We start from the raw sequence: 20,176 nt of genomic DNA, 5'->3' as shown, positions 1-20,176 counted from the left end.
TAATGCTGTAGTGTGATAAGGTAGTTAGGTCGCTGTTCTAATTCCAGGCATGCCAACTGTGTGTGTCTGTCTCCATCTGCCTCAGGACAGAATAATGCTTTTAGACTGCTCACACTCCATACAATTCCTATCGCTGACTTTGGCAATGCTGATGATGTCACCTACCTAGAAGTACACCCCTCGGAGTGCTGTGTCCCAGTAATCTTGGTCGCGCATTCTGTAACTGTGTAATGCTGTAGTGTAATAAGATAATTAGGTCGCTGTTCTAATCCCAGGCATGCCAACTGTGTGTGTGTCTGCCTCGGGACAGAATAATGCTTTAAGACTGCTCACACTCCATACAATTCCTATCACCAACTTTGGCAATGTTGATGATGTCACCCACTTGGAAGAACACCCCTGAGAATGCTGTGTCCCAGTAATCTCGGTAGTGTGTTCTGTAACTGTGTAATGCTGTAGTGTAATAAGGTAGTTAGGTTGCTGTTCTAATCCCAAGCATGTCAACTGTGTGTGTGTGTGTGTGTGTGTGTGTGTGTGTGTGTGTGTGTGTCTGTCTGTCTCCATCTGCCTGGGGACAGAATAATGCTTTTAGACTGCTCACACTCCATACAATTCCTATCGGTGACTTTGGCAATGCTGACAATGTCACCCACCTCTGTAACTGCGTAATGCTGTAGTGTGATAAGGTAGTTAGGTCGCTGTTCTAATCCAAGGCATGTCAACTGTGTGAGTGTGTGTGTCTGTCACCATCTGTCTGGGGAAAGAATAATGCTTTTAGACTGCTCACACTCCATACAATTCCTATCGCCGACTTTGGCAATGCTGATGATGTCACCCACCTAGAAGTACACCCCTGGGAGTGCTGTGTTCCAGTAATCTCGATAGTGCTTTCTGTAACTGCGTAATGCTGTAATGTAATAGAATAGCCAGGTAGGTGCACTTTTCCATGGCATGGCAGGTGTGTGTGTTTGCCAGTCATATCCTATGTGTTGGTGGCTGTGAGTGGCTAGCTACTGGATGTGTTGAGAAGTGTGTTTTATTGTTTCCCTATGTAGTGTCCATAAATGTCACAATCGGCCAAGAGAGTGGGTTGACAAGACATACCCATACATTTGACAATAGGCCTGGTGAGTAAAGTCAGCAGCCCTAATATTACCCTGAATACAGTCTGACCCCGTGTGTCACACAGAAACACACTTGCCTTGATTAACACCAGTACATAATACAGAAGGAGCTGGTGGTTTGCTTTTCTTTTTTGTCTAAAGCTTTGGTGTCACATGGTTCGCTCTTGAGATATTTTTTATTTTTATTTATTTATTTTTTATTTATCATTTGTTGACCGGGGAAGTCTGACTAGGTTCCACAGAGCCTGTTTTCAGCAGAGGCCCAGGGAGAAATGCTCCAGATGCATGTCTTTGGAATGTGGGAGGAAACCGGAGTACCCGGAGGAAACCCATGCGAACACAGGGAGAACATGCAAACTCCACACAGAAGGTACCCCAGCCGAGAATTGAAGATATATATTCTATATCTATGTATGTGTGTGTTTGTGTGTGTGTGTGTCTGTGTGTGTGTGTGTGTGTGTGTGTGTGTGTGTGTGTGTGTATATATATATATATATATATATATATATATATATATATATAGACATTAGCACACATACATCTATGTAATAGAATACATGTCCTGTACTGGTGAATGCCTGTGCTGGATGATCTGTATGTGATAACCTCCGATGTATGTATGTCTGCCATAGCTTAGTGGTAAAGCACATCATCTGTGGCATGCAGAATCCTGGTTTTGAGCCTTGCAGAGGCCGGTTGGTTTGTAGCTGGGCAGAACAAGGGACATTGAATACGGTGTGAGTAAGACACTTTTATGCAGTTGTGTGCGGGTCTACACGACAGTAAGCAGTGGTTAGTTTTGGGTAGGCTCAGTATGGGTCATGTAACTATGCATTAGAAGGCAATACTATGCAAATGAGGTAAAGGATAGTGAATCCCAGTTATCCCCAGGGTGTGATGCAGGTCCCAAGAGTGTATGTGTATAGATAGCCAGGTGCAGGACTCGGATATAGGTGAAATCATGTGGGTGTGTGTCAAGCATACTGTATGTGGATTGGAGCCATGTGGCTCGGGATTGCTCCTAGCTTAGCACAGCAGCTAAGCTAGGGGTGTGTCTATACCTGCCTAGTGCAATTGGGAGGGACAACAACAGTAGGAGAGTAATCAAGGTGAACTAGCAAACAGGTGATATGTATCAAAATCAGCCGATTACAGGCCCAGCAGACCAGCCCAGCCCAGAACACTACTATAAACTAAGCAAACACCTTCCCCTCTTTTTTTTCCACACTCTACACCACTGGTGTATACATGCAGGGAAATTTTAAGAAACAAACCTACAAAATGAGACGGGCTGCAGCAGGCAACATAGACAAACATGTGCAAGAGGCTGAGGGTGGTGAGGATGTGAATGCTGCCGAACAACCCTCAGTGAGGAGACAGAGAAGAGTGTACAGACCCAGGGTAACCTACCAGGGGCTACATGAGCTGGAGATAGTGGAGCGCTATAGGGTGTACAGAGACCTCCTACAGCAGATTGCTGAGCTGTGCCCGCCACACCTGACACATCAAATAGGCCGAGGGGAACCCATCCCAGTGGATATCAAGGTATGTGTAGGCCTAGGTATACTAGTCACAGGTACCTTCCAAAGCACAACTGGGGATATCATGGGGATCTCACAGGCATCTGCATCCAGGGTATTCCATCAGTTCCTGGATGCCATGTCAGCACATGCCAGTGAGCACATCCATTTCTTTAACACACATGAGGTGTTGACCAGCAATATGCATCTCTTCCACCAAATGGCAGACTACCCTGGGGTAGTGGGGACTATAGCCTGCATGCACGTATGTATCAAAGCACCATCCGGTGAGCAGGGTAGGGCCCACATTAACTGCAGGGGCATCCCTCTGTCAACTGCCAGGTTGTATGCAATGCCCAGGGCATTATAATGAATGTGTGTGCTGGCTGCCCTGGAAGCTATGACAATTCAGATATATGGCATCTGACACAGCTGTACCACAGCTTTGCCAATATGGACATCCCCTACAGTCACCTAGTGTGGGTTGCTGGGTACCCACTGGAGCTTTGGCTGATGACACCCATCAGAAATGCACACACACCTGAACAACAACGCCATAATGTGGCACACACACAGGCCAGACATATAATAGAGCATGTGTTTGGGATGCTCATGTCACGGTTCCGGTGTCTGGACACATCCGGTGGAGACTTGCGGTATTCACCAGCTACATCCACCCAAATTGTTATGGTATGTGCTATGCTACACAATATAACCCTGTGGAAACAGCTGCAGCAGTAACAGCATGGGGCAGGGCCACACAGCCTCCCATCAATGCCAATGCCTGTACAGGCACAGAGTGACTCAGAGGAGGAACAACCTGAGCTGGACCCACTAGGTGGAAGGAGGCATACTCAGTATGACCTGGCCTTGACAAAGAGGCAATGCATAGCATATGCATTGACACAGTAGGGACCCTGGGAATATCACCCTGTCTGACTCGCACAGACAGTAAAAGGGATACCAAACATGACACTACCTGTGCTCAGCCATGTATAGGGAGTGTACCATGTGCATCTGACAGAGGCAGCCCTCCAGCACCATCCTCAGGTCTGCCACACCCTCAAGGTAAGTCAATCAACCTACCAATTGGCAGCTGTATTAGAATGTGTTGGTACCTGTAGCTATGGTATGCATGTGAGCATGCAAGGGAATTGGGTGGCCGAATGTTAAGGCAGCAGACAGTAAATGCCCATAGTGGCACCATGACATCTGTAGCACATACTGGAGTCACCATAGTAGCCAGTAGTACACAGGGTGACAAAACCCACTGCGGTTAATGGGCTGAGCATCATGTGTGTCCATACAGCCCACACAAGTCTCAACCAGCTGGACAGGTGTAGACTGACACAAACAAATGCTGTACTATGGCCTCTGAATGTGCCCTATGGGTAACCCCTCCCACAACTCCACACAGACAGACTACAGCAGGCCAGGCAGTTGGATGTAGGTTGTGAAGGCTAGGAAGTCAGAAACTAATATGTTGGTAATTAAAGCTAAGATCTGTAGTACACTGGTATGCCTCTAGCCAGCACAATAGGTAGGTCTACACACTGAAATGGAGTGCCTGACATACCAGTACAGTTCTAGCAAATGTGTACAAGTGTCAGGTGTGCACCCCATCCAACGTACACATATAGCAACAGTCAAGTGTGCCCCCCAGCTCCTGTGTAGGAATGTAGATACAGTCGGGTGTCTGCCCCCACTATGCAGAAATGTAGCAACAGTCAATGCCACATGACCAATAGATACCCTGCAGACACAGCATGCCACCTGTCAGGGTACAAAGCAAAGGTCAGCACCACATTACAGACTACCTGGACATGTAACACATGAGATACAGTTGGCCATACTGGGCATGCTCACACAATTAAAGGTATGACGGCAATGTCAGTCAACATCATACTGAATGATCATACTGGGCATGCTCACACACATGAAGGCCAGGTCTGCAAACACCAGTGGTCTGGACATATCTGCCGGTACATTCCTATACTGCTGAATGACTGTGCTGTATGATATGTTTGTGTTACTGTCTGTTGTCTGTATATCTGCCATGGCGTATTGGTAATTCAAATTAGCTGTGTGTGCAGGGTCCTGTTTTCAACCCTTGCATAGGTCATTCATTTTGTTCCAGGGCCAAACATGCCCATTGGATACGGAGGGAGTAAGGCACATTAAAGCAGTTGGGAGCGGTTGTGCGTGTGTTGGCATGGTGTTAAGCACTGCTGACCTCTGGTTACAGCTTCTTACACTCGGTTAGCCTCTACATTACTTTACCAGTGCAATACTCGCATACTGGTCGCCAAACATGGTTACAGCCGCTCGCTCCCGCACTTGCACATGCACCAGCATTGGTGCTTGCATGTGTCACTCTTACCACTGGGTGGGAGCGAGGACCACACTATTACCTTGTGATGCCTATTACATCAGACTACATGACTAAAGTATCGGGAATGGCTGCCCATTAGGCAATGGCATGGCGTTCGACTGTATGGAATCGGTGGCCTGTCCAGTAAATTAACCATATTATTTGTGTGTTCCTCATACAATCTGATCTTGTCTGGCTGATACATGGGTACCGATACTTTTCAGTACAGACAAGTAATTGGGTCTTGGGAGCCACATCCGTCAGCGGAGTCATGCTAGCGCATACATATTGTAGGTTTGCCACCTTTTAATTTGGCCAAGGTGGGACTTTAGGATTAACATCTGTCCCACTTTGTGAGGGACAGTCACTCTTTAGGCAGTTGTATCCTGCAGAAATAATCAAGACATAGCAAATGTCCTGATTACAGGACAATTTTATATTCTATGTTTCTTTAATAGTTGCATGAAAGAGTTATTTTATATATGACACTTCTATATGTTATGTGAAGTAGCATAAGCAATTAAAATGTTACTAGACTAAGCTTTTATTTGTGCAAATAAGTATAAGTCTGTACTATGCATGGCTGTAGGTATGTTTTGTCCTGGAAAGTCTGACATTTCTGCATAACATGTCCCACTTTGGCCATTTGGAAAGGTGACACCCCTATAGGACCTGTATGTAGAAATCTCAGATTTTACAGGGCAACACATACCCACAGCCAGTAGAAAGGAGAGTACTTCACGGTTTTGCCTAAATAAAAGTTTATTCTTGTAGCATTATAGTGCTTATACTGTTTCTTATAACATTTAGGTGTTTCAGATACAAAATAATTGTTTTATGCAACTACTACAGACAATATAGGCATTCTTTACCATAAATCACAGGACATTTGCCATAAGTACATTTATTTTTCAGGACACAACTGCCCAAAGGGGAGTGTCCCTCGCAAAGGTGGACAGGTGGTAACCCTAACCTATTATTCTATCATCTTTCAAAGGTAGTCATTGGATTATGTGCTTTCTGTCACTAGCAGACTTCTCATACAAATGGGGAAGAATGAACACTGAATTAGGGACACTGCATAATACCCTCAGGGACCCATTTTGATGTTTGATGCTATTAACCTGACACATTGACAGTCCCAGAGCATATGTATTCATACACATTATTGTCTGAGGTACATGCTGTTTATGACCCTTACATGTTGTCATTATTCATTATGTGTATTCCGCCATCTGTCCTAATATCACTATTTCTAGGGTGTTTAGTTGGGACTGTTAGATTCCGATTCGTAATTATGGATGTCTCTGGTAATCGAGGACAGGTCAGTGATATGGTCCCTATGTGTTCCACCAATGATTTACGGACTATCCAGTAGATGTACTCTTAAGGTTTGGGAGGTATTGCCATCTGCTATACCCACATCAGAATTTTACTTATATCCACGGGGTGGTCCTAATATGTCTCTGCCAGCCAACACCTGCACACCTAGGCCCATAATTGCATACCTATAGTTCCCCTACCTGACACTCCTCTACAGTACTCATCCTTACTGTGAGCGCAGGTGGGGTATGAACACACCCCTGCACACTGCCCACTCTCCCTGTGTCGGGACACATGTCACACGTTGTGTCAACCCATGTGATATCAGGCTTGCACAACCTACTGTTCTGTGTACAGCTACATCTTGGTCACATTAATCATTACTGGGATTGCCTAGAAGAACAGAATTTTTGGTGTCCCACAAGGGACATCTCTGACCATGTTCGAAGTGTAGACCTTGTAGACCTCTCCCACTGGTAGTTTGCTGCCAGTGGTCTGGGAAGCAGTGGTGTATTTACCTTTATTGCATGTCTGTATGTCTCAACGGCCTAGCTGGGGTGGGGGTGGGAGGTAGACGTTTGTTTATTGGACCTCCCACCAACATATGCCCGGTCTGAACATATGTTACCTGTAACTGCTTTAACATAACCAAGGCATATACATGTGTATATTTAATGTAACATATATATATATATATATATATATATATATATATATATATATATATATATATATATATATCTATGTGCATTGATATATACAGATATATCTGCATATGTATGCATACATGTATATTCATATCCTGCTGTCTAGATATATATATATATATATATTTATATATATATATATATATATATATATTTATTTATTTGTGTGTGTGTGTGTGTATACATATATATATATATATATATATATATATATATATATATATATATATATATATATATATATATATATATATATATACATCTGTGTGTCTGTAGACAAATACATTCCCCACTCATACGCACTTGCACATGCGTAATGGTATTTATATATGCTTCACCAGCATACTAGTGCCTTATTCATTATGACACCAACACTTCACTCCAGTAATCTTGTAATCGGTATTTAGCACGTTATACAGCAGACAGATGTCACAATATGGTCATGTACGGATTACCAATGGTAATTGGACTGTGATACAGTGTGATTCCACCCATCCCTCTTCTGCACAGCCGATTAGTCCATCTACTGTTGATGTTTGTATGTGCACATTCATGTTATTTATGTCAAAAAATGTAATACATGTGTTACAGAGAATGTACTGCAACATATTGTTGTCTGCATGTGTGTATGCATATATACCAATTAAGAACTAGCTGACCTCCATGGGGTGGTCTGTAAGAACCAGGCCAGCCAACCCTGGCATGCCTGGATCCATAATAGGTTCAGAGGTTCATAGGTTCATACTAGGCTATCTGCCCTAGGGCATTTACAAGCCTAGCCAGAGTGTGTTTGGCTTTCACCACCCATTTTAAATGAATTTTGCTATGCCCTTTTTCGAGGTTAGTATACTGTGCCTCTATCTAACAGTGACACAGAAGTGATACCAGGGGAAAATCTATATATAGAAAACAGTATATATATTTTTTTATAATTTGCACATTCCTTACATCTGTGTTGAAACTGTTTCCCCACCCCCACCCCCATTTCCTGCCTTGTCTTTCAGCTGATATAATTTAGCTAGTGCTGTGTCTCCTTTTAATTAACAACCTGTATTCAAACTGGAACCTTAGTTTGAGAGACAGCCTTACAGAACTATCTTCAAGTTTATAGAGCTGAGTATATTTTCTGTGTTATTCTGTATTATAGAGCTAAATTGTCTGCTTGATATCTGTGTCTTACTGCTCTGCAAATATATAGAAAACAGTATATATATTTTTTATAATTTGCACATTCCTTACATCTGTGTTGAAACTGTTCCCGCACCCCCCTCCCTATTCTTGGTTGTAGTTTAAATTTGGTGGCTTTTGCAGTGCCGCCCACTGTAGATTTGATCTAAGACACTCCCCAGGACATCTCTTTACGCATTCTACCTAATAAACCCTTTCTGCACTTGCTTTTAGTCCTTTTTAATTTAATTACATTTTTTCAAACTGTGTGTGGACTAATATTGCTACATATTCAAGTGTGCCAGCTTGCACTGCATGAGAATTGTATTTACTACTGCTAATGCTACTTTTCTAGAAAAAAAAAAAATTCTTCTGTTTTTACTGCACTTGTGTTTCTTCCTACTTTATTTTGCTTTTGCGTCATCTTAAAAGTTCTCAATTGTATTTATTACTGCTTGGTGTAACTCATTCTAAGCCTTTTAGTTTAAACAATTGGGCTTCAGACCAGTTGTTTTACATTGAGAGGGTTTGTGGGCTGCACTGTACTGGCAGAACAGGTAGCTTACATCCTTCAAAGTTGGGAACTGCTGATTGAGGGCTCAGTGTCTGTTATTCTAAAAGTATATTAATTCTGGTTTAAGCACTTGGGCTTTCAGGCCAGTTATTTTACATTAAGAGGATTCGTGGTCTGCACTCTTGTGGGAGGAGAGGCTGGACTCTGCTCTTCTGAGCTGGGAATTTCTGGTTGAAGGCTTATAGTGCATGCATATCTGAATTTCTTCTTACTGAAATTGGTACACCTTGTTTGCTGTAGCATAGACTAGATCCAGGCCTGCTGAATCTAGCTTTGTTTGTATAACTTGAGCACTAATCCAGGCATTATTTAAAGTATTCAGTTGTATTTATTACTGCTTGGTAGTAACTTGGTTAAAGTGTAGCTATGATTCTAAGTCTTTTGGATTAAGCACTTGGGCTTCAGACCAGTTGTTCTACATTAGGAAGGTTTGTGGCATGCACTGTGGTGGCAGGACAGGTAGCTTTCATCCTTCTAAGTTGGGAACTGCCGATTGAGAGCTCAGTGTCTGTTATTCTTAAAGTGTATTAGCTCTGGTTTAAGCACTTGGGCTTCAGGCCAGTTATTTTACATTAAGAAGGTTCATGGTCTGCACTCTTGTGGGAGGAGAGGCTGGACTCTGCCCTTCTGAGCAGGGAATTTCTGGTTAAAGGCTTATAGTGCCTGCATATTTGAATTGTATCTTACTGAAATTGGTACACCTTGTTTGCTGTAGCATAGACTACATCCAGGCCTGCTGAAACTAGCTTTGTTTGTATGCTTGTTATTTCCCTGTAACGCTCATTCCACCTACAACGCGGCTTCTCAGCGCTTCTGTGGATCCCTAGTGATATCTGCATTGCTTACTGTACTTATTTCCTTGCTTCGCTTGAAAGAAAGTTACTGTTTGTCGTTTTTGCATTTAAGTTACCTGTAACACATTGCACTTGTTACCTGGCACTTGCTCACTAAAGCAATTATAAGTCAGCACTAAAAATTAAAAGCACTACACCCTCGCTCCCCATTGGCCCTTGTTTTCAATTATAAAGGAATTCCCAATATTATTCTAGCATGTCCAAAGGTCAGTTGTCAATCTCCTCTCCGGTCCAGCTGGTGAATATGGGAATCTTGAGGCAATGTTACAACTGCCTCATGTACACAGACAACCCTCTCCTCCTCCCAACAAATTCCAACACATGTGAGAGATGCAACCATATAGCCAAACTGGAGGCTAAGCTCTCTCAACTCAGTACTGGCATAACCAGTCAGGAGGAGAAGGAAACCACACTCACTACAATTCCAGTCTCACATAGACCTACCACGACAGCAAACCAAACACATAATCACACAAAAACATACTCGGAGGCTCTAAATAAAGAGCTGCCTAAGCAGCAGAGACCTCCAAAGCAGACACCCAAGCAACCGCTACCCCAAAACAAAACACGTGCAACACATATCTCACAAAGCCAGTGTGTTGAACAGTCACAGCCCTTAAGGCTAAACAACACACCTGATACACTTGTAATAGGTGACTCTATCGTCAGGCACACTGACGTCCCACTCACCAGGCTGAACAAGGAGAAGGTCATGGTGAGCAGCCTGTCTGGTGCTAGGATCCGCCACATAACACAAGCACTCAGGTCACTCCAAGGCAAGTACAAATATGACTCAGTCATTGTCCATGCTGGTGTGAATGACCTGAGACGTACCTCCCTGGACTACATGAAAAGAGACATAGAGGAGCTCTCTGAGCATGTAGCCCAGGCTGGTATGACCCTGACCTTGAGTAGCATCTTACCCTCACCAAGAATGATGCCACAATATGAAGACAAGATGATCAATTTCAACAATTGGCTTAAGTATTGGTGTCATTCAAAGGGGATCCAATGCCTGTCAGCTTGGGATGAAATGCACGACAAGCCACAATGCTTTGCTAGGGACAGCTTGCACCTGTCACCCCTGGGCTTTTGGATATTGGCAAATGCTCTTGCTACCCCCATAGTGCCTTTTTTAGGCAAGGCTCAAAAGACAAACCCACCTCCATAGGTATCACAAGGGATAAGAAACTAAGAGTAATGCTACTCAACGCCAGAAGTCTAAACCTCAAGATGCCCTTTTCGAAACTCTCCTTAGCATGGAGAACATCAATATCTGTGCAGTAACAGAAACCTGGTTTAGGACTCCTGAGAGCACCCCAGCACTACCAGGTTATACCTCATACCATGCTTTTCATCCCCAAAACTTGGACCGAACCACAAAAGGAGGGGGAGTATCGATATTCATCAAAGATACTCACACCTCCAGGTTGGTGGCAAAGCACGAAGCATCAGAAACTATCCATGTGCAACTAACAGTGGGTAAAACTGCCTTCCAGTTTATAGCCTGCTACAGACCACCCTCCCAAACCCAGGAACCCCACTCAGCCTTCCTGAGAACACTGGAAAATATGAAGGTCACTCCGAACACCATTATATTGGGCGACTTTAACTACCCAAACATAGATTGGGAGCATTACTCTAGCTCCAACACCCTTGCCCATAGGTTCCTAGAATTCATAAACTCAAATGCTATGGAACAACTTGTTACCACTCCCACAAGAGGGGAAAACATACTGGACCTGATCATCACCAACATGGGGACTCTATGCTCCAGACCAGAAGTGTATCCCTCACTGGTAAGATCAGACCATAAACTGATCTCACTGGATATTCACATCCGACCCACCCCTGCCCAGAAAACCACAGTGAAAAACTTCACTAAAGCAAATTTCACACTCCTCAAAACCGTGGTGGAACCCTTCAAAGCCTCGGGACCTGTGTAAAATACGGCCCAGACCATAGAATCCTTTATAAATGCATTCTATGAACACCTTCAGGAATGCATGGATCATCAATCCCAAATAAAACCAAGACCCAATCCTCCAAAGGCAGGCGACCTGTCTGGTGGACCCCAACCATAAACAAACTATACAATAGAAGGAGGAAGCTACTACATGATAGAGCAAAATCCCGAAAGGGAAGGCATCTCTGATCAGTATTAGCAAAAACTAAGGGCACTCATAAAATCGTCAAAGGCCAGCCGAGAGAAAAATTGCACAGAACACTAAGGATAATCACAAGGCTTTTTTTAGTTATGTTAGGAACCTGGGTGGGAATTCCCGATATGCTCAGAATTAGTCCAAAATGACAAAAATACACTGATCCCACAGACATTGCCAACATCCTAGCTGACAGGTTCAGAAAACTTCTCCCACCAAAGGGCAGATATCTATCCCAGCAGAGTGCTGCCCCTGACATCTCAGATGCTCAGGTGGGAGCCCTCTCCAAAGCAAAAAGCACAGCATCAATGGGACCAGACGGTGTCCCAGGCTGCGTCCTACATGAACTCCAAGAAGAGCTAAACCCAAACATAAAACTACTGTTCAATCTCAGCCTTACTACAGGATATGTACCCAAAGAGTGGCGTACAGCAACAGTGGTCCCTCTCCACAAAGGTGGTGCCTCAGCGGACCCTGGAAACTATCACCCCATAAGCCTGACTAGCTTGGTCTGCAAAGCTATGGAAAGGATCATCATGGACCTCATAAATAAAGATATTGGGGACCTACAGACACTGGATCCTACCCAGTTTGGCTTTGTTAAGGGCAGATCCTGCCTCTTAAACCTGGTTGACTTCTTTGAAACAGTCACCAAGGCCATTGACGAAGGGAAGGTGGTCCACACAGCCTATCTGGACCTCAAAAGCCTTGATACAATACCCCACTCGGGCATTATAGATAAGCTCACCAGCTTAAATATAAACCCCTATGTCACTAGATAGGTTGCAAACTGGCTCAAGGACAGAACCCACATCGTTAGAATTGCTGGAGCCATGTCAGACTCCAAACCAGTTACAAGTGGCGTCCCACAAGGCTCAGTCCTGGGACCTCTCTTGTTTGGTATATATTTCTCGGAGGTACAGGCCAACACGGAAGGACTGTGGCTGACCAAGTTCGCAGATGACTGCAAACTGGGCGCCATAATCGACTCTCCAGCCGACACAAGCATCCTCCAAAAGGGCCTCATAGAAACAGACAACTGGTGCCAGAGCCATGGCCTCAAGCTAAGCCAAAATTGTATAGTCATCCCCTTTGGCAAAAACAAAGTGCCCACAAATTACCACATAGGTGGTAATGCATTAAGTACAGAAGAAGTAATTAGGGACCTGGGGACCCAAGTTGATAGCAATCTCTCATTTGACAACCACGTGGCCAAAGTGGTTAGAAAAACATTTTATATAGCCCACCTAATCATGAAGGGATTCACATCTAGATTAGGAGAGGTCATCGTGCCTCTTTACTCATCCCTCATCAGGGCCATAATCGAGTACAATTCCCCTTTTGGGATGTACCTTACCAAACACCTGCAGCAACTGAAAAGACCCCAAAAGTACCTCACCAAGAGGATCAAAGGGCTCAAACAGATGCCATATGCTGCCTGGTTAAAGAAACTCCAGCTCTACTCAGTGGCATACCGCCTGCTCAGAGGTGACCTGTGTTTGATGTATAAGGTCATGTCCAACCCGGAATTAAGGGACATGCTGCACCTCAAAAAATCCAAATCCCATCAAGCTACACGCTCGAGAGACTTGAACCTCAGCACTGAAATAAATAGGACATGCTGGAGGGACAGATTCATAACCCAGAGGCTCCCTTCACTATGGAATAAAATCCCAGTCCAGGTTAGGCAGAGTCCCTCACTGATTCTCTTCAAGAGGAGTCTTGATGAGTGGATGGGAGATCGTAGGTTTACCCCAGGTATCACTTCTGTTTCACTGTTAGACAGAGGCACAGTAACTAACCTCGAAAAAGGGCATAGCAAAATAAATTTAAAATGGGTGATGAAAGCCAAACATACTCTGGCTAGGCTTATAAATGCCCTAGGGCAGATAGCCTAGTATGAACCTTTGAACCTATGAACCTATGACCTCCCATCAACTCATCAAGATTCCTCTTGAAGAGAGTCAATGAGGGACTCTGCCTAACCTGGACTGGGATTTTATTCCAGAGTGAAGGGAGCCTCTGGGTTATGAATCTGTCCCTCCGGCATGTCCTATTTATTTCAGTGCTGAGGTTCAAGTCTCGAGCATAGCTTCGATGGGATTTGGATTTTCTGAGGTGCAGCATGTCCATTAATCCCGGGTTGGACATGGCTTTATACATCAGGCACAGATCACCTCTGAACAGGCGGTATGCCACTGAGTAGAGCTGGAGTTTCTTTAACCAGGCAGCATATGGCATCTGTTTGAGCCCAATAATCCTCTTGGTGAGGTACTTTTGGGGTCTTTCCAGTTGCTGCAGGTGTCTGGTAAGGTATATCCCAAAAGGGGCATCGTACTCAATTATGGGCCTGATGAGGGATGAGTAAAGAGGCACGATGACCTCCCCTGATCTAGATGTGAATCCCATCATGATTAGGTGGGCTATATAAAGTGTTTTTTTAACCACTTTGGCCACGTGGTTGTCGAATGAGAGATTGCTATCAACTTGGGTCCCCAGGTCCCTAATTACTTCTTCTGTACTTAATGGATTACCACCTATGTGGTACTTTGTGGGCACTTTGTTTTTCCCAAAGGGGATGACTATACACTTTTTGGCGTTTAGCTTGAGGCCATGGCTCTGGCACCAGTTGTCTGTTTCTATGAGGCCCTTTTGTAGGATGCTTGTATTGGTTGGAGAGTCGGTTATAGCACCCAGTTTGCAGTCATCTGCGAACTTGGTCAGCCACAGTCTTTCTGTGTTGGCCTGTACCTCCGAGAAATATATACCGAACAAGAGAGGTCCCAGGACTGTGCCTTGTGGGACGCCACTTGTAACTGGTTTGGAGTCTGACATGGCTCCAGAAATTCTAACCATGTGGGTTCTGTCCTTGAGCCAGTTTGCAACCCATCTAGTGACAAAGGGGTTTATATTTAAGCTGGTGAGCTTATCTATAATGCCCAAGTGGGGTATTGTATCGAAGGCTTTTGCAAGGTCCAGGTAGGCTGTGTGGACCACCTTCCCCTCATCAATGGCCTTGGTGACTGTTTCAAAGAAATCAGCCAGGTTTAAGAGGCAGGATCTGCCCTAACTGGGTAGGATAGTGTGTCTGTAGGTCCCCAATATCTTTATTTATGAGGTCCATGATGATCCTTTCCATAGCTTTGCAGACCAAGCTAGTCAGGCTTATGCGGCGATAGTTTCCAGGATCCGTTGAGGCACCACCTTTGTGGAGAGGGACCACTGTTGCTGTACGCCACTCTTTGGGTACATATCCTGTAGTAAGGCTGAGATTGAACAGTAGTTTTATGTTTGGGTTTAGTTCTTTTTGGAGTTCATTTAGGACGCAGCCTGGGACACTGTCAGGTCCCTATGATGCTGTGTTATTTGCTTTGGAGAGGGCTGGAATCTCTCACATAGACCGTTAGATAGGTTTGAGCTTGAAGTATTAAATAAGGGTTTATCCTTCATACCTTCTAGGAGAAGTAACATAACGGATACAATTTTGGATGTCAAACTATTTGTAAGGAATTTGCAAATAAAAATGCTATTCAGTGAAACTAATTCAGGAATACTAAGCAGGCAATTTAGAAAACCAAGTGTTTATATTTCAAATTTACACCTATTGTTGAATGCATTCTGCAAGGTTGTAGAAAGAGATATTTATGCTTTAACAGATTACTCTACTGCTATTACCAGGAAAAATAATTTGACACCTAAGCAGATTAAAGCAATGCATAATTTGAGGAATGATAAAAACATTTCTATCAGACTTGCAGACAAGGGTGGCCCCATTGTAATTCTAGATAAAGTTTTCTATGATCGTTGTATGGCTGAAATGTTAAGAGATACACACATTTATAGTTCTATTTCATTATCAGATGTTCAAGAGCACATAGTTAGGGTATATAACACCTTAGATGACCTACTTAAGATATGTATGGTCAGTGTTGATCTGTATGAGTTTTTATTTGTGGATAACCCCATTATTCCAACTATTCAGGGTTTACCTAAGATACACAAGGACCCAGAAAACCCCCCAATGAGACCAATTGTAGCTGGTCAAGGATGGGTCACAGAACCACTCTCCATACTGATTGATAAAACTTTAAGACCCATAGTAGATTCTAATTTGTTTGCCCTCAAGGACTCTAAACAATTTTTATTGGATTTATATGAAGGGACAAGCTCTTTACCTGATGACCTTCCATTTATAATGGTCACTATGGATGTTAAATCCCTATTTACTAATATTCCCAATGAGTTGGGTTTGGAAAGTATTCAGAATTACCTGATTAAACACTCTGATATATTATCTAATAGGATAGAATTTATTTGCCTGCTATTTGAAATGGTGCTAGAAAATAACGTCTTTTTATTCAATCAGGATTTATTTTTACCGAAGGATGGCGTGGCTATGGGCACTTCTTGTGCCAATAGCTATGCCAACCTGGTGATTTTGTTATGGGAAGAACATAAATTATTTCAATTAGTTTTGTACCAGAGATATGTGTAATTCTACAGACGTTTTATAGATGATTTATTTCTTCTTTGGACAGGCACTTACTATGACTAAATCTAGGGATAATATTGGTTTCTTAGTTGTATATATCCGACGTTTGGAAAATGGTAAACTTAATAGATGTATACATAGAAAGTCTTGTTATAAAAACACGATACTACATAGGGATAGTATGCATCCCAGCCATATTTTTTCAAACATCATTAAAGGACAAGCAATTAGAGCATCCAGGTTGAATCCTACACAGAGCAATTATGAAGCAGAGCTAAGTGATTTAAATGAAAGATTGAAGGAAATATAAAACGGTAGAAATAGAGAAAGGGTTCCTTCACACTAGAAGTATTAGAACAGGTAGAGCTTGCCCCATTTTTTCTGAAAGAGGAAATGAGATTTATAAGGTTGACCAAACAAACACCCCTGAAGTTATGAGCAGTCAGCAAAAAGTGACTCTGTACTACACTCAAGATGCCCAATCAATAAAAGATATAATCCATAGGCATTGGGATATATTGACAATAGACTCGGAAATTAAGAATTTAGTAGGAGAACACCCACAATTTGTTTTTAAAACTAAGATGAATGTGCACAGGCTATTGTGCTTCCCTAGTCAAATGCACTCATTTGGAACTGCCATTTATAATGGCACCCAACCATGCAATAGGTGTAATTTTTGTTCTTATATTTCTGACACAAATATGTTTGTGCATCCTGTAACATCTCATGTGTTTACCTTTAACATTAATGCTAACTGCGATACAGAACATGTGGTATATCTTGCTACTTGTGTGTTATGCACCGCGTTTTATGTCGGAAAAACTGACAGAAAATTAAAGGAGAGGGTAAGGGAGCACCTGTACCAAATTCGTATTAAGTCTAAGATTAATGTGCTCTCTAAGCATATCTTAGAGAATGATGTCAGGCACTGTTTTAAGTTTTTAGTGATACATATTAATGTACCCAATGTTAGGGGAGGCAATTTAAGGAACCATACTAAGCAAGCAGAAACCAGCTGGATGATTAGGCTGCAAGCACATGTTTCTCCAGGGCTTAATGACAGAGTTCCGCTGAAGTCTGCACTCAAAAATAGAAGAATTAAGCATAAATTAAATATTTATAAAGAATTTTATAAAATAAATGGTGCAGAATATTTTAAAAGTTTTTATTTACCTACTGATTTATTCAGAGTGTATTTGCTTTTTATTATTTATAGTTTTAGGCATTTTGTATGTGTATCTCTTTATATGGCTAATTGATAATTAGATTGTTCACTTAGGGAATTTTGAATGACCTATATAATAAGTGCTTTTAACATTTGTTTGTAATGGTTTGAAAAAGCCGCATGGCGAAAGCGCTTACCGAATTTGTTTTAATAAAGGGATATTTATTCTTCATTTTTTGAGCCTGGAATCACTGCTTTCATTTATGGAGGTTATCTACCTGGTCTGAATAGACACTTTCACATATGTTTATGTCCTGCATTGATTTTGGACAAGTTTTTATTGAACCACAGCCTAGTGCAAGGTCTGAATAGATGCAATTTGTGATTAACTGTGGGCTTGGACTGTCTATTGCCTGGTTTGATCCTGAGCGGCATTTTATTTGTATGTTGAACTTTCTTTATTTCCTGCTCAGGGCCATTTATTTGCTAGTGGTATTACACATTATTTGATATATATTTAAATGTTGGCTTTACAGCAGAGTGACATTCATTCCACAAGGAAAATGATATGTGCCATAGCTGAACTTGAACCGTGAATGCCTTTTCGTTAGGCGGATGCTCTAACCACTACACTATTGGTGTTCTGCTTCATTGATAAGTATACCCATGGTTCATAGTTACCCGAACACATGCCTCAACACTTCACTTACACAGCAGGCATCCATTTACCTGTTGGGAAAACCTACTACACATGCGCTATTCCCTATTCCCTACTGCTCTGGACCCGTGCTGCATGTTGACTCACTCTGAGGATATTCACACCTCCAAAGCCTATAGTCCTGGCACATACGTGTGTTTGATTGTCAGGGTGTTCATGTGGTCATCTGGGTTTAGGCTTGTCCAACTGGGGACTGGAACAGCCCTGTAACCATTTGAATGTCAGATTTAGCACGTGGACAAGGTTACTCCCACTGTTAGCATCCTACCTGTGGTTAGAGACGCAGGGATTTTGCCCACCTCTGGCCAGCTATATTCCTTCGCATTCGTTATGATTGCTTTCTTGTTCCCATGTTCATTCTGTGTGTGTGTGTATGTATATATATATATATATATATATATATATATATATATATATATATATATATATATCTGTATGTATGCATGTATATATGGTTGCCACCCTTTCAAATGGCCAAAGTGGGACTTATTTGGTACAAACGTCAGGTTTTGCAGGCAAACACATACCCACAGCCAGTACAAAGGACAGGGCCTCACTTTTATGCCTAATTGACAGCTTCATCTTGTAGCATTTTAGTTGCTTATTCAGTTGTGTATGACATTTAGGTGTTTCTGATACAGAACAACTGCTTTATTCAACTATTACATAATTATAAGACATATTCATGTCATTAAAACTGAGGGCATCTGCCATTTACCACTAAGTGTACAGGACACAACTGGCCAATGAGGGACAGTCCCTTGCAAAGTGTGACAGGTGGTTACCCTATATGTATATTCATATATATATATATATATATATATATATATATATATATATATATATATATATATATATATATATATATATAAGTGTGTTTGTGTGTGTGTGTGTGTGTGTGTGTATGAACACATGCATACACATCTATATGATTTCATTACTTTGATCATACTGTTGAATGACTGTGCTGTCTGCTATGTTTGTGATAACATCAAAGTTAGGTATAACTGCCGTGGCTTAGTGGTAAATCACATTGATTGTGATGTGTAGGGTCCTGGCGTCGGGCCTGGCCGACATGGTATATTGTGTTGCTGGGCGGAACAAGGGCAGTTGGACAAAGGGTAAGTACAACACTTTTCAGCTGCGGTTTTCGATTTAACCGCCGATTCACATCACGCAAAATCCGCCTACATTATTACTGTGATACGACACCCCAGTTCACATTTAATTGGCTGTATATCGTTATACAGCATAAAATTAGCAAGATATGCTCGTATATGGATTACACGTAATAAATGGTGTGTACTGCAGTCGAACCGGCAACGTCTGCTTGATAGTCAGATGCTCTAACCACTACACTATTGGTCTTCTGCTTTATCTATATGTATACCCATGGTTCATATTTACCTGAACACACGACTCAACACTTCACTAACACAGCAGTCATCCATTTTCCTGTTGGGAAAACTGCATTACTATACATGCACCATTCCATACTGCTCTAGACCCTTTCCGCATGTTGACTCACTCAAAGTATATTTAGACCTCCTAAGCCTGTAGTCCTGGCACATACGTGTATTTCATTGTCAGGGTGTTCATGTGGTCATCTGGGTTTAGGCTTGTCCGACTGAGGACCAGGATGCCCTGTACCTTGTTGAAAGTCAGACTTAGCATGGGGACATCGTTAGTTCCACTTTTAGCATCCTAACTGTGGTTGGGATGCAGAGGTGAGCTCACTATTGGCCATCATGATATATAAAAGCACTAAATATTATGGGTGGTTCCACTGCTGTTTCCCTTCACATTTGTTATGACTGCTATATTGTGACCAAGTTCATTCTTCATTACTATATATATATATATATATATATCTTTATCTCTCTCTCTCTCTATATATATATATATATATCTATATATATATATATATATATATATATATATATATATATATATATATATATATTTATATATATCACGGTCTGTACATTCACATGCA

The sequence above is a fragment of the Protopterus annectens genome, chromosome 2.part1 (assembly GCF_019279795.1).
Source record: "Protopterus annectens isolate FY-2018-M chromosome 2.part1, PAN1.0, whole genome shotgun sequence".
NCBI lineage: Eukaryota > Metazoa > Chordata > Ceratodontiformes > Protopteridae > Protopterus > Protopterus annectens.
The sequence above is the reverse complement of the archived record's forward strand: the minus strand, read 5'-3'. Positions refer to the sequence as shown.